The sequence below is a fragment of the Hermetia illucens genome, chromosome 5, assembly GCF_905115235.1.
Source record: "Hermetia illucens chromosome 5, iHerIll2.2.curated.20191125, whole genome shotgun sequence".
Taxonomy (NCBI): Eukaryota; Metazoa; Arthropoda; class Insecta; order Diptera; family Stratiomyidae; genus Hermetia; species Hermetia illucens.
The window spans coordinates 40,543,834-40,556,010 of NC_051853.1; positions in this window are offsets into that span (position 1 = coordinate 40,543,834).

The following is a 12,177-nucleotide window of genomic DNA, read 5'->3' on the forward strand; positions in this document are numbered from 1 at the left end:
GTGTGGAGGGAATCCCAAGGATCCGTCAACTGAATATTACCTGAAGACTATGGGGTGGCAAAATGTTGAATGATTGTTGTTGATTCTTTGACTGCTAGTCGTTCTTTTCTTCATTCTCTCACCAAATTAATGCCGCAGCACAAACATTTTAAGAAAAAATAAATTTCAAGATGCCATAATTCGCACTGAGTTTGGATGATCACTCTTCGTGGAAATTCTACTTATAATTTAGTCTACTTCGATGAACATTTAGGTTTTCAGAAAACAATTCTGTGGATTAAATTAAAAATTTTACGTTTCCAGATGAAGTGAGGGTTTTGAAAGAAGCCCTTGACCTGACTATTGGTTTTGAACCTAATGAAGTGGAATGACTGTATTAGATTAACACATTCGTTTCGGAACAATAGTATTCGCTACTTCTTTGCCTCCAGCTACTTCGGCTATTTAAAGCGTTTTGTCTACTGACAATGTAAGGTCACTTAGCATGTTTTTTCGTTCAATGTAAGCCACGCAACAATAGACATGTTCTGTGATGGAAGTATAAAAATTGGCGACAAGTGTATGGAAATCACAGTTCAGCAGTAACTACCAACGTTCTCTAAAACCGTTGTATTTCAAATTTGTACATCCTTTTTATCTATCTCTTGAGTTACCATGAAGTTCATTGTGTTTTTCGCCCTTATCGTTCTATCGGCGGTAGCTTCGGCTACTTTTAACATTGGTTATCTTGGCTCAGGATACTCAGGGCTTGGATATTCTGGCCTTGGATATTCAGGTCTCGGAAACTCAGGCCTTGGCTATGGTAGTAACTATGGCTACGGAAGCTATGGTGGATTAGGATATGGAAGCGGCTACTATGGCAGTGGATACTACGGCAGTGGATTGGGATCTTATTATCCAACTTATACTATCGCAGTTAGTAACGGCTGGTGTTAATACTGTACTCTGAACTTGTATTTCGAAATTATGTAGACTCAATATTTGCATATCGGGCAGGAAATAAATATCTTAACACGAATATTAAGGTTTGTTTAGAAATCGCGTTCATGTCACCTTATTTTCGCTGCAGGAAAGATCCCGGATTGACTTTCTGCCTCTTGCGTCATTTTTAAGGTTTTCTGTTAAAGAAAAAAGTCGGTTCAGTGGTCGGTTTTCCTGTCTGTCTGTTACACGCAATTTATTTGGAAACAATTACAACAGTTGGTAAGACTTGTCGCCAATGTCGTTCTTATTGTAGTGTCTTGCCTAAATACGCTGGTTAGACCCTGGTCCTTGACAAATACTGAAGACGGTACAAAGCATTTGATTAATATTGGTGGTCTTTTCTTATGTGCTGTTAATATATTGGAATGGATACTGATTATTTAGGTGGAAAAGATTTAACTTCTTTGAATTGACACTACAATGTTTCAATCACATCTACATCAAACTGGATGGATCTAGTTTTCTCCTTTTTGTGAATAATATCATTGTGGTTTTATTTGGATTAACTCAAAGACCATGTCTGAGGCACCAACTGTCTACCAAATTAACGGCACGTTGTACATTCCTACACACCGTTCCAAGATCCCGATCAACAGCAAGCACAGCCACCTCATCAGCATAAGTTTGAGATTATATTGGCAAATTTTTCAGTTTTTATAGTAGTGAGTCGAGTCGATCAGCATACTCCACAGAAGTGGGGACAGCACCCTTCCTTGGGGGCAGGCTTTCGTTGTTTTTTCTGTTAGGTTGGGCGATCTGGCGGTATCACAAAGTTTTCCCAGGCTTCGGTATGAAGACTACCTTGACCTTCTGCCAAGAGGTAGGCACATAGCAGAAAGCAAAACATGCTAGAAAAATATTTCTTAGCAATTGCTCTAAGTGCTCCATGCCTTCCTTTAGCATTGCTGGATAGATGCTATCCATGCCAGGTGCTTTGAAGTGTTTAAACAAGTCGGGAAACCGGAAGCTAGACGCTTCAGGTATAAAAGGTTTTGTGTATTTCTTTTATGAAGATATTTGAGTGTGCACTTGTCCCATTAGCATGTGGCACGTAAAATATGTATATATTACGAGAAAATAGCCACTTTCAAGGGATATTGACATTCATAGTCTTGAATTTGCAGGGGAGCGACAGTTTTGACCTAGTATAACTTTGTTAGTAATAGTGCGATTTTCACCAAATTTGGCAGGATCATACTCTAGCCTACATTGCTGCAAAATTTAGTGATTCTAGGGTGAACTTAAGGGGGGTTTTCCTGTCAATTACTAAAAATTATAGTAATGTGCTATTATTAACTTTATTTGAATAGGTATCGGTATGGAGGGTATTTCGTAGCCTAGGCACTATACAGTGGCAGCCCCCTGATTTTTTTCAGATTTTTCGGTTGGGTAGTTTCTGAGAATGGGTTCGTTAAAAAATGACCACTTTCAACCCCCCGTACTCCCCACCTTTTCAACAAAAGTCAAAACTAAAACCGGCTTCGAAAAGTACTAACCGAGACCTTTAATTTGATACCCCACATGGCTATATTTGATGAAAAAAAAATGTACACCCCCCTTTTGCATGTATGGGGACCCCCCTTAAATTCATCGTAAAAGGATGTAACTCACTACATGCATGGGCGTTCACAGTTCCCACCTTTCTACCAAATTTGGTGTCAATCGCTATAACCGTTTCCGAGAAAAATGACAGACAGACGGTAAACCGATTTTAATAAGGTTTTGTGTTTACACAAAACCTTAAAAAGAGTATGGCAGCTTTCACCTTTTCATTGGTAACAACCGCTTTCGCAGTGTTGCAGTTCACCTTACAACACTTAGGAAGGTGAAGTAGGAGGTGACTCCAAGGCTAGGGCGCTTAAATGACGCATGCTTCTCCTAGATTTCAGAAGGAAACGAATCCAAGAAGTGGCGACGGGAGCAGGTCTTGTAGACCGAATCCATTCCAGACTGTGAAGGAAGCTTCCCTGATGTAACCTTTGCATCAGAATCACTAGCGTCATAGGTGGATAGGTGGCGAGTTCTGGAAGATTTTTAGGCAAGTGACCACCAATACATCGCCTTCGAAGTGGTTGATGCTATTTGTTGGCGTACACTAGTCCAGCCTTCTGTACGTGAAACGTCCTGAAGGAGTCATCGTAGTTATTGGAACAGGCAGAGCACCGCTGGAAGGCACTTCGGAGGGTGGCGGAGTTTAAGCTGGCTCTGCCGTAAATTCAATGATGAACCGGTAGCGTGTTATAAGCTCCGCCGTTTGACACAACGTTTAAGTGCGCATGAAGAGGCATGCTTCAGAGTAATAGAATATAGATTAGCTAAAATCAACCACAAGAAGGCGTTGAATAGAACTTTTGCTATTTCCTCGAGTCTACTGCCTGTGTGATGGTAATCGAGTTATGGAATTATCATAGTTGTAAACTCTCGTATTGACCTCCTTGTTTTAGGAAAGTATGCATCGTTAGTTTTTAATAAACACAAGCTCACAACGTATCTGCAGTTCCTCGATATTTCCTGCTTTCCTACTAACGTTTACTCCTCATTCGGTATAATTTTGATAACCAGAAACTTTCCATGAAAATATTTACTAAGCAGCTTGGCAATGGCTTAGATCAAAATTCATGTTTAAGTACTATCATAACTTCTATGTATTGGGTTGGGGGAAAAGAAATGTCTTATTTTGTCAATAGATGGCGACATTTAAACATATCTCATGTTGTACTTATCGCATCGGGTCATACTGTACGGCGATTTGAAGACGACAATCTGTGCTACAAGTGTCTCTTTGACAGTGTAGTGATCGTACGTTTCAATCTCAAGAAATTCGTCATATTTGACGTTTTTACTACCTGAGATAGCCGAAAAAATTGTGAAGTTTATGGGCCCGATACCGTAACGGTTTGCACAGCACAGCGTTGGTTCGATCGATTTCGTTCTGGTGTAGTGGATGTCGAAGATACAGCCTGTACTGGTAGGCCAATCGTCGTAGAGACCGATAAAATCGTCGAAATCATCCAAGTAGACCGGCATGTGAGCATTCGCTTGATTGGCCAGGAACTGGGTAAGGACCATAAAACCGTTTGGAACCATTTGCAGACTATTGGATTCCAAAAAAAGCTGGATGTTTGGGTACCACACGAGTTGCCGCAAAAAATTGTCTTGGACCGAATCAACGCCTCCGATGCACTGTTGAAACGGAACGAATTCTACCCATTTCTGAAGCGAATGGTGACTGGTGATGAAAAGTGGATCACGTACGACAACCTCAAGCGATAAAGATCTTGGTCGAAGCGCGGCAAGCCGGCCTAAACCATCGCCAAGCCCGGAAGGTTGTGCTGTTTGTTTGGTGGACTTGGAAGGGAATCATCCACTATGAGTTGCTCAACTATGGCTAGACAATCAATTTGGTCCTCTACAGTGAGCAACTCGACGGTTTGAAGCAGGCGATTCAGCAGAAGCGGCCAGAATTGGTCAATAGGAATGATGTTGTGTTTCACCAGGACTACGCTCGGCCTCACACATTTTTGATGACCCGCCAGAAGCTACGGGAGCTCGAATGGAATGTCCTATCGCACCCACCGTATAGTCCGGACCTTCCGCCAAGTGATTACCATATCTTCCGGTCCTTGCAAAACGCTCTTGGTGTTACTAAATTGGCCTCAAAAGAGGCCTGCGAAAACTGGCTGTCTGAGTTTTTTGCAAATAAGGAGGGGTTGTTTTATAAGGGGGGGATAATGAAGTTGCCTTCTAAATGGCAACAAGTTTGCGAACAAAACTTAAATTGGATAATCCTAAGTATGTTAAATAAAGTGTCAAATTTCGATCACAGATACAATATGTCTTTTTCCCCAACCCAATATTACTATTAGTATTTTCCATTTCCCTGACAGGAAACATTGGATGTTTTATGTTACTTAATTCTCCTTCCCACATTTTAACCAGCTCGGAACTATCACAGTTGCATGAGCAATTCTGGTTACAATTCCATGAACTTTCGTTGATATTTCCCTGTGCTTCCCATACGGATGGCTTTAGCTTGACTTTCAATGAACACATATATGTACTTATATAGAAAACTTTATGCACAGTTATTTTTTGGAAATAGAAAAAATAAGATTTTCTTATCTAAAGAAGTATTTTATCGTGCAGTTGCAACCATTAACGGATTAGATACTATATCTGTTGAGTCACTCAAACTTTATGATTTAATACATAACAAATAATCATCACAAAAGGACCTGCAAAAGTTTAACGTGAAATTATTTACCTTACCGTTGCCGGTGTACAACGTTTCTTATCTTATCGTATTCGTGCATTCCAGGTGCGTTGTTTTGACCTTTTTCACCGTACATTGATAGTGATGTTATCAAGACATCCAACACAACGTTTTTCACATAGTTACATACAATGTTTTTGTTTTCGAAATAAACATCAATGTAATTGCAAATTAAATTAGGTGGCAAGACCTTGGGGTCTATCGCAATTGTAGAAAGTACTGAATAGGCATAGTAAATAGGGAATAGAGAACAACCACTAAAATCATTCATCAATCATGCCAGATCAAAGTTAGAAGTAACCATTGAAAACTCGCTTCGAATGAGACGTCACGTTCCCAAAAAGACAACTTCTTATATCGTAGGTGTATCGACACACAAAAATACAGGTATTCAACGTTTAGCGTAGATATGTAAATTCAGAAGACAGGAAGCAGAAACTGAAAATAAAACACAAAATTTTAGAAAATTCTAGAAAGACTGTGTCATCTATAGTAGCTCGTAAACATTTACATTCCCACTTGTTGGTGTTTACATATGTTATGTATATAAGTATTTAATATACGAATAGAAATAGAGAGTTCAAATAAGTTCATACTAGAAATATGTATGTTGATAATTTTCAATTTTTCTTTTGTACATCATACATACATATTTATGTTGATAACATGCCCACGTTACATAGATACGTTTTAGATATTTTTATCTATTTATTTCAAACTAGATATGATACAAATGTAGCGAATGCATATGCGAATTTTATAGAGGCAATAATAGATACCTGTGCAATTGGACTGGTATTAATATGAAGTTTAATAAAGTACAATAGTTTATAAATCTGTATAATCATATTCACGAGATAGTTCAAATATCAGCACGCTAAGTCCCAGTAATATAAATATTCCGAAATGTTCCTTTGTCTGTTTGCCAAAAATTTCGTTAAAATCATTGTTCATATATTATTCTTATCAATTCTTTCATATTTCTTTTAATCTTTTTTTTCATTTTTAAGGTTTTGTGTAAAAAAACCTTATTAAAATCGGTTGCCTATCTGTCCGTCTTTTTTTTTAAGGAGGTGGAAATCTTCAAAAGACTGGCCTGGGCACGCAGAGTGTGGGATTTTTACCCATTATTATTTATTTAGGTCTCCTTCTGTCTACCCGCGGGGTTCGCAACCACGCCTTCCTCTTCTTCTGCTTCTCGCAGTTTATGCTGGATTGCTGCGATCATGGAATTGATCGCATCCCAGTCTTCCTGGCAAGCTACCATTCCCGGACAAAATTTTCCGGTGATATCATTGGACCTAGAGCTTCCTCTAGGTTCCTCCTTTCTTCCACGAACCTAGGACATTGGAAGAACACGTGCGCTGGGTCCTCCGGGACCCCGTCATAGTTTGGACAATTAGGTGAGGTGTCCAATTTAAATCTGTACAGGTACTGACGGTATCCTCCATGGCCGGTGAGAAACTGGATGAGATCATAATTGATCTCCCCATGCTTTCTCTCCAGCCATTCCCCGATGGAAGGGATCAACCTGTAAGTCCAATGACTTGTCCCATCGCTGTTGCTATCTGCTTATGGATCTCTCACTTTCGGCTTTTTCCACTGCGATAAGGGAGAGATGGATTTGGTGTTATAAATATTCATCATTTCGGTTGCCAGGATGTCAATCCGCATCATTCCCAAGATGACGAACGCTGCATCGTCTGAGACGGTCCTAAAGGCAGAACACACCCTCAAGGCTGTTCTTCTGTAACCCGTACTCAGTTTATGTGCATTGCCTAAAACCTGCAGCGCTTTTTACCAAACTGGGACTGCATACAGCATTATAGAACTCACCATCCTGGCTATGAGAAGCCTGCAAGTATGCCGCGGTTCTCCTACGTTCGGCATAATCCTTGCAAGAGCCATACTCGTGGTAGATGCTTTTTGGCAAGTATACTCTATGTGCCGCTTAAAATTGAGTTTTCTGTCTATCATCACCCCCAAATATTTGCTGGACGGCTTGGAAGTGATGATACGATTCCCCTTTCTAAGGAAGGCGTAATTTCTTTTGCGGCGCCTAGTGATGAGGACCACTTCCGTTTTTCCTCCGCGAGTGTCAGTGCAGCACTCCCTAACCAAGTACTCTCTAAACAAGACTGATTGCTTTGCTTGAGTGCACCTCAGCATCCTTCTGATGCTTTGCGACCACAACCAGTGCTATATCATCGGCGTAACACACCACTGTGGCCTCCTCTAGAACCGGAAGGTTAAGTACATCATTATACATGATGTTCCACAGTAGTGGGCCCCGTATAGAGCCCTGTGGGACACCCGCGGAGACAACGTACTCCTTGGGTCTATCATCGGTTTTATACCAGAGTGTCCGCTCTTGCAAGTAGCTATCGACAATAGCGGCAATGTAGGTGGGAATAAAACAGAGACTTTTGTATAAGGTTCCAATTGGCCGAGTTGAATGCATTCTTCACATCCAGGGTCACCACCACACAATATTTTCTGGTAGAACCCCTTCCGTGAATTGTCTTTTCGGCCAAGCCAGTAACCATTTTGATGGCATCAATGGTTAATCTGGCTTTATGGAACCCATGCTACCGATCAGAAAGGCTCCCTTGGCTCTCGACGACTGGTAGTAATCTATTATAAATAACCCGTTCCAACATTTTCCATAGTGCCTAGAAGACATACGGGTCTATTGGAGGGCGGTTCCCTTGGAGGTTTGCCAGCATTAGGCAGTAGCACTGCCGCTTCCATGGTGTAGGAAAGATACCCTCGGACATGCACGTTTCGAACAGCTCCGCGAACATATCCGGTCTACATTGACGGCAAGTTTGAGAGCCTTATTCGGTATGCCGTCCAGACCCGGGGCTTTGCTGTCGCCTATTCGACTGCAGATCTCCAGAAGCTCGTCCCCGGTGACTGGTGGAATCGGCGTCACATTCGGGGGGCGCTGGAAGGTGTTAGTACCACCCTCTTCTTGGAGAAACAACCCCTGGATTATTTTCAAAAAGAGCATAGGGCTTGTGATCTGCGAAGATGATCGGCTTCTGAATCGTCCTCTCATGATTTTATAGGCGTTACCCCACGGATTTATGTCCGCTCCCAAACTGAGCTCCTTAAAACATTCCCTCTTACTCTGCTGGATGGCGAGCTTGAGGTTCTTGCGAGCTTCCTTACAGGCATGCTCCTTTTACCCTTGATTGATCCTACCTATTGCCCCCTGAGCCGTTTGTCTGGCTCTGCGACAAATCGATCGAAGGCTGGCAAGTTCACTATTCCACCAATAATTGGGCCTTGTAGTGGGGAATGAGCATCTCCTAGACATCGACGCGTCACATGCTTTAGAGATGCTTTGTGTAACATGCAGAGCTCTATCTGTGGAGGTGCCTGCTGGCAAAACATCCACGGGAGTCATTTCTTACCGCAAGATGGCGTTCATTGTCTTTTATAGTCGGTTAACATTCAGAATCATAGAGAGCGACAGGACGGACGACATTACGGTAAATTTTAGATTTGAAGTGTTCTTGTTACATCGATCAGAAATAACACTTATTGTGGATCGGCACTTCATCCAGGTTGCGTTAATGCGTGAAGCAATTTCATTGCGCAGTTCTCCATTGGCTGATAGCATTGACGCTCAGTTCTGGGCAGGTCTGGACGTTGGATATTCCGTGTGACAACGTCCATAACAAGAAGAAAGAGGAGTGATGAGAGCGCGCTTCCTTGATGAACACAAACAGAGAATCGAAGCGGTTTTGATACATCCGCCACACTTCGAACTTTACTTTCCGGATCGTGGTAGAGCAATTGAACCCAGCGCGCGAGTTCTTCTGGCACTAAGTGTTGTCGTAGAGCATAACAGATGAGTTCGTGTGGCACACGGTCAAACACTTTCTCTACATCCAGAAATGCATAAAAAAGAGGACGCTGCGAGAGATGACGCAGAACTATTTCCTTCTCCTCCATTCTTTCGCTTCTTTGGTTCCCGAAGTCCGCTTATTCCACTTGAGCGTTTTCTCTCTCGGTTGTTCGTTTGCGCTAACGTTTTCCTCAGTAACTACCGCGGCCGTACGGATACCACCATTTTGGCGTAGGAGCCCGGCAGCATGGTTCTCAACTCGAGCCCCGATTCACTTTCGCCGGCGTCACAGCGGATGCCGTTCGTTTTAATTACACACTGGTCGGGCTAGACGAGGAGGCAGTTGAGCTTATCACTGACGTCCTCGAGAACTGCTCTTATAGGCAATTAAAAGAGCAGCTCATAAAACACGTGTCAGTAAGTCAGACGGCTAAATTTAGCTACTTACTGACAGGGTAATGCTAGGTGACCATGCGCGAAGCCAGCTACTACGTGAAATGAAGCAGTTGGGTGGTGAAAAAGTCCGCACCGAGCTGCTACAGCCTTCATGGTTGCAGAGGCTGGCAGAGAGCCCACAGTCCGTTCTGACGTGTACGGATTCGATCCATTGGATACGTTGGCCGTCATCGCGAACATTCATAAGGTCCACGTGCGACCCATGGTTGGTGAGGTGTCTCACGACAACCAAAGCCAGGTGGCATAGCTGCAACAGATGGTGACAACCACCTACCGGGAGTCGTGTGTGCTTTGCCTTTGAGAAGTAGGATTAGATCAAACTATAAATCCACCTCCCGAAACGGTCGATCCGTTGGTAAGTCGTCGGAATCTTCGACAAGTACCCTGACTGTCGTAGGTTCACTGAAAAGGCTAAAAAATATACCAGGCCCTCCAATTTCTCACCAAACAAATCAGATTTGCCGGCAGTTCTGGAGACTGCTACCCGAAATACAGCACCACATCGCCTTACAATCTACGACCCCTTGCGCCGGTACAGCTACCTGGTCGATACAGGCGCTGAAGTTTCGATTCATTGAAAATCGCGCCAGCAAATTTTTCGTCGATCCGCTCGTATAGCTACAGGTAGGTAGACCTGAGTTTGGGATTTCGACGAACGTTTTCTTAGCGCTTCATTATCGTAGACATCAGCATTCTCATCTTACGCGCGGATTCCTTATGTACTATAAATTGCTAGTGGATATACATAATAGGTCCTTCACTGACCCCAGAGGTCATCAGGAAAAATTTCATCTTGCTCACCCCGCACTCTGTCCATCGTTTTTGAAGACGTTGCCGACGCACATATTCGCGCATTTCTTAAAAAATACTGCAACATTACTACCAAGCGTAGTCTCTCTGAGCCCGTTAAGCATAATGTTCAGTACCACATCAACCCTACTGGCTCGCTATTTTTCTCTAAGGTGCGCAGAAGCTGGCAGAAAGAGTTTGAAAAACTTCTTAAGCAGGGTATTTCCAATGGCGACTACAGACGTCTAAATACTTAGACGATTCCGGGCTGTTACCCCATCCCACTCATCCGCGATTTTGGGCACTCTATCGCAAACTGCCGTATTTTCTCGCCCTTCGACTTGGTCAAGGCATACCGTCAGATCCCTGTAGCTCCCAAAGACATTCAGAAAACGGCAATAAGCACACCTTTTGGATTGTGCAACATGGGGCAAACCTTTCAAAGATTCATCCACTCCGTGCTGCGAAACCTCAACTTCTATTCTGATAGCGTCTTCTACTGATTTCCAGCATTTAGAGCACGTCGAGTGCATTTTTCAAGGTCGCCTTGAGCCCGGTCTAATATTCAAAGTTGAAAGGTCCAAATTTCTACAATCGCAGGTGAGATTCTTCAGTTCGAAGGACCAAGCTGTTCAGCGTTGTATAATAATTTCGACAAAACCTAGGAATAGGGGAATGGAAGTAGACTTCGAGCTCTGCGAAGGGCACGTTGAAAATTTCTGCACTACGTGAGTTATAAAACGCAGGACGGCAGGTGATGTCGTCAGCGGCAGAGCAGTCCATCAGACCCGAGAAAAGTTTAAAAAATGTGCATAGATCCAGATAGGATATACGCTGTTGTAGGAAGAGAAGGTTCAGAAAGCAGAGGCGAGAGGGATAGTCCACACGAGGGAAGCTTTTCTTAAAGAAGAGGGAACGGGTGAATTTACGTTGCACATTTTCAAGGGCAAGACAGACAGGGTGACCAGATCACGGAGCAATACTCGAAAGTATTCCTCACGAGGGAATTGAAGAGAGCTAATGAGGGTTGGATGGAGTCAAAATCAGGAGGAGCGAAGTATAAAGCCTGACAATTTTGCAGCTCGATTGATGACATCGAGACAATGGGTGTCAAAGCGTAACTTATTGTCGAAAGTGACTCCGAGGTCTTGAGTGGAATTTAAGCAGGATAAAGAATGCCCGTTAAAAGAGTAGGAGAAAGAAGTGAGTAAGGATTTTAGGGAGTAGCAAATAGAGTGACACTTTCTAACGTTTAGCGCTAAACCATTAGTGGAGCACCAATGAACCAGAGTGTCCAGGTTTGTTTGAAGTCAACGTATATTTAGAGAACGTCGATGTTGACCATAAATATTTGGTCAATGATTGATCTTCCACGTTGAAAATTTCGTCAGTATATACCAATGGTCTTAATCAACCCAAGGAAAATGATTTTTCTAGTCCATTCGTCACTGCATTTGATGATTTCAACTGGGATGGGCCCTTTAATGGATTACTCCTCACCGTGGTCGACACCACCTTCTAATGTGGAAAGGTCAATGTTTTCGACGTGTTTGGCCATAGTTTCTGGCAACTGGAATAGTTAAGTTTGTAAATATTGTAGAAGTGAATTTTTCATTAGGACTCCACTTTCCTTATTCCATATATCCTAAAAATCCTCTTTGATCCTGAACCATTTAGATTCCTTTTTGTTTCACAGACAGAGTCGGGAGCGGTTGCGCAGATTATTATTAACAAATATATGTATTTATATTACTAGATTTTTAGTCACGACTGTATTTATATACACATTTATCTACATTAGCTTTGTTGAATGTGCGTA